The 4,425-nt window shown below is 55.7% G+C and overlaps 1 protein-coding gene across 1 annotated transcript in view; it reads right to left on the bottom strand.

Moving 5' to 3' along the window:
• Nucleotides 1-4,425, bottom strand: part of SLC35F6 (solute carrier family 35 member F6) — a 12,813-nt gene that overhangs the window by 7,911 nt on the left and 477 nt on the right. The window lies entirely within an intron of this gene.

The following is a 4,425-nucleotide window of genomic DNA, read 5'->3' as shown; positions in this document are numbered from 1 at the left end:
TATATATATATATATATATATATATATATATAAATAAAACGGGGCTAATACTAATGAATTGTCAAAAGTAATAAATAAGATATGTAAGACCGGGTGCATGGCAGGTGGTCAATCAAAGTTCTTTTCTGCGCCTTTTCCCTTTCCCCTTGATTGAGCAGGAGCCACCGCCCCTTGTGGTACGCCAGGCTCTGCTCCCGCCTAAAAGCTCTGGAAGAGCATCCCTCCTCCGGGGAGCATCCCTTCTCCGGGAGCATCCCTTCTCCGGTAGCGCATCCTTTCTCTAGTAGCGCATCCTTTCTCAAGGACCTACCCTGCTGGCTGAGGCTGAGGCGGCTGGAAGGGCCTTAGCTACTGCCCCAGCAGTTCCAGAGTTGCAAAGAGGGTGAGAAACTCAGCCATCATCTCACAAAGCTCCTATTACACAGACAGGAACCCAGGGACCAGAGAGGGTTGAGGAGCACAGGCCCGGGAGGTGCCCAGAAGGGCTGGTACCCAGGAGTCTCTACCTCCAGTTCCGAGCCCTCTCCTCACACTTGAGGTTCTCCTATCACCTGCTTATTCCAGTTTCCACTCCCCTGGCTGAGGGGGGGAAGGGGTTCAACTCTGCAGATGGGTCCTCCATTCTCTGTAGATACTGTTTCCAGGGGGAAAGCCATGTCTCCAGGGCAGGAGGCCGGTGGGGACCCACCAGGGTCAGGCTGAGGCCGCATGAGCAGGTGCCTCTCTTAGAGTTCCCTGGGCCTCGGCAGGCTGGGGTGGGCTCCCCTTGATGAGGGTGCGTCACTCTACATGGCCTTGCCCAGTCAAACTCAAAGCTCAGCATTCTGAGAGGCGAGCGTATCCATGTGTGTGTGGGTGGGTGGGGGAGGGGTTGGGCTGAGATGAGGAAGTGGCTGCCCCAGACCGATTGGCTGTGTGTCCATTCCCCGCAGAATCTCTGCCATTTCCTCTTGAGTTCCCGGCTTGTCAAGCCCAGTGAGTCAGCGCCTTTCTCCCACAGAGGGATCTATAGAAGGGCCCAGGGCCTCTCCACTCTCCAGGGTAACCTGGCTCACGTGGTGATAAATGAGAATGAGCCCTCTCTAAGTAAATCAGAAAATCTTCCTCAGTAGATTTTACCTGCGTCTGGGAAAAGGTGGAAGTCCCACCCAAGAGAGAGGGACTGTGGGTATCGCAATTATAAAGGAATAGGACTGGACCACAATGCTGAGACCTAGGTTCTGGTCCCTGCTCTGACCCAGCCAGCTGAGACACAAAAAGAAGCTTCTCTTGGGACCTCGACTGTAAATTGTGGGGGTTAGAATGGATGATTTCTATGTTTCTAACAACTCCAAATGCCCCCCCAAATGACTAGAGAAGTTCCCAGCCTCGTCCCATGTTGGTGATTAAGAGCATGGATTCTAGAGTGGACTACTTATATAAAAGCCTAATATGCTAAGTGTCCGACTGAGTAGACGATGACCAGTCGTTATGATGTGCACTGACCACGAGTGGGCAGATGCTCCAACTGGTAGGTTAGCTTGCTGCTGGGGTCCAGCCAATCAGGACTGGGTGAGACGGGGCCGGACACCCCCTGGAGCCCTCCCTCGGTCCCTCCCCAGCCACCGGCCCTGATTGGGACTGGGCAAGATGGCCCTGATGGCCCTGATCGCCAGCCAGGCGGAGGGCCCCCAGCTGTGCATGGACTTTCATGCACCGGGCCTCTAGTAAATTCTATAATAGCTGAGTTGAACGTGGGCAAGCAAGTCCATCTTTCCATACCAGTTTCCTGATCCAGGGACAAGGAGTTTACCTACTTCATAGGGTGGCAATAAGAACTCATTAATTTAACACACGAAAGGCGGCCAGAGACAGGCCTGGCACACGGTGCTCTCTGTGAATTAGCCGATTAGCACTTGCTATGATCACATTCGTATCTTTCTGTCCCCGCCAAAAACTGCAGGTCAGAGTGTGATTTCAAATTGAGAATTAATTCCCATCAGGATATACACAGCCACTCTCCCAAGTTCCTTCGCTCTGAGAGCATCCTCCTCGCAGGCTGGCCTTGGAGCACTGTTCAGAGAGCAATTCTGGGGCCCGTCTCAGGGAGGGAGGCTCCTGAGAGGCCCCCCATCAGGCTACAGGGCAGGGGGCAGGATCAAAGGTTGGGTCCCCACCTGGGAGCCTCTCTCCTGCAGCTCAAGGCAAGGCCTCTGGAGGCTGGGGATCCTTTGGCTTCCTACCTGACCAGTTTGGAGCTTTTAAAGGAAGGAGCTGAGTCAGCACCGTTTAGCCCTGGAGGAACTGGGCAATCTCAACTCTCCTTGGGGACAGCAGCCGGGCAGACCTACAGCCACTCTCTAAGCCAGTGGTTCTCAACCTTCTGGCCCTTTAAATACAGTTCCTCATGTTGTGACCCAACCATAAAATTATTTTCGTTGCTACTTCATAACTGTAATGTTGCTACTGTTATGAATCATAATGTAAATATCTGATATGCAGGATGGTCTTAGGCGACCCCTGTGAAAGGGTCGTTGGACCGCCAAAGGGGTCGAGACCCACAGGTTGAGAACCGCTGCTAAGTGGTTGCCTGAGGTCTTGGCTGGAGCTGCGGATGGGCCACTTGTTCTGCTGTGAGCAGATCCTAACTTGAGGTGGGGCCCTCAGGTTGAGTCTCCCTTAGAGCGAAGGCTCACAAAGGAGTGACCTTCAGGAGGCCTCAGGGCTCAGGAGACCAGCCCGGGAGGGACAGACACAGCTGGCACAGAGGGAAGGTGGGCCCCACCCAGAGCGCCACTTCCTCTGGAGAAGGGAGGACACTGTGATTGCCAAGTGGGTACATGTCTGCTTCCTCCACTTCCAATTCTAAGCATCTCAAAGCAGAGACCTTCTCTGTCTACCTCCCTGAGTCCAGACGGTGCCTCATACACTGGAGGTGCTTTCCACACGCCTGATGAATTGAATGGGACGCTTTTCTCCCAGACCTCTCTTCCGGGGGCGTTTCTCACATCACTGATGTCATGTGCTAGGAGCAAAAGCCTCCAAAATGAATAAGACATGACCAGCCCCCTCCTCCCAGGGAGCATTGGCCAGAGGTGACTGGGGTGACTCCTCCTTGCTCTGAAGCCTGACTGGGAGACCACTGTCCACCATTCTCCACGTGCACCTTGGAATCGGTTCAGAGAAAGGCCAGGCTCTGCGTCCTGGGGCTCCTAGATGGTGAACAGACGGAAGGAAGGCCCTGCTCTGAGGTGGGGGCAGAGAAAGAGGCAAAGAGCTGCCAAGAGAAGGGGCTGCCTCCTGGACCCCGTCCTCCTCGCACATTACAGAGGGGAGGCTATGTTTGGTTCCTCACCCGCATGACAGCCCTGGGTGCTCAATCCCCAACCTCCTAGCAGTGGTTCTCAACCTTCTGGCCCTTTAAATACAGTTCCTCATGCTGTGACCCAACCATAAAATTATTTTCATTGCTACTTCATAACTGTAATGTTGCTACTATTACGAATCGTAATGTAAATATCTGATATGCAGGATGGTCTTAGGCGACCCCTGTGAAAGGGTCGTTTGACCGCCAAGGGGGTCGCGACCCACAGGTTGAGAACCGCTGTTAGGGCCTGTCCCCACCCTCCCACCAGCACCGCACCCTCACACATCACAGCTGAGCTGCCCCCTTGCACCCCCTGTCTGGGTTAATGGCGCTTCTGTTCTCCAGGCAGACCCTGGAGGGATCACTGTCGCTTGACCCTGTGGGTCAGCCTTGTGGCTTCTCCCGGTCTCTCCCACTGCACTGCCGCCTCCTGGTCCCCTCACCTGCTAGGCAGCAGCCTTGGGGTGGTTGTCCCTGCACCAAGCTACTCTTCACCGTGACCACCGGTCTCATCATGTCACTTTCGGCACCTCACTCCCCGCTCAGAAGCCCCGCTTTGATTCTGGGATAAAATCCAGCCCGGACACTAGGTGTTCGTTAGCCTACTTTCACCTGGCCTTGCTGTCTCCTGCCGCGATGTCCCCGCCGCAACGCTTCCTCCGTGAGGGCTGCAGGGCTGCCCTTCTCGGACCCTTCGGCCCGCATGGCCTCCACGGTAGCTCGCGAGCACCGGCCTGGGGGCCGCCCCGACCCCTTCCCAGCTCCCCCACCGCCCCGGGAGGGCGGGGCCTCCCCGCCGGCCTTGGAAGGGGGTCCGGGGGAGGAACTGGTCCAACCCTCGGTCGTTTAAAGAGGGAACCGAGGCGCGGAGGTGGACGTGCCTCGCAGGATCGAGCACACGGCGAGTGAAAGCCGGTGGGGTCCCGCCCGCCGGGGCACCACCCGCCCCGCATAACCCAGCCCCGCACCTCACAGGGTGGTCCCTGAACCGAGTGAACCGACCGGAGAAATCAAAACTAGCCGAGAGAGTACAACTTAAGGCTAAAATAGCTTGACTTATCATTGTGAAAGCCTTGTCC

Source organism: Myotis lucifugus, unplaced genomic scaffold (assembly GCF_000147115.1).
Source record: "Myotis lucifugus unplaced genomic scaffold, Myoluc2.0 scaffold_285, whole genome shotgun sequence".
Lineage (NCBI taxonomy): Eukaryota > Metazoa > Chordata > Mammalia > Chiroptera > Vespertilionidae > Myotis > Myotis lucifugus.
The sequence above is the reverse complement of the archived record's forward strand: the minus strand, read 5'-3'. Positions and strand labels throughout refer to the sequence as shown.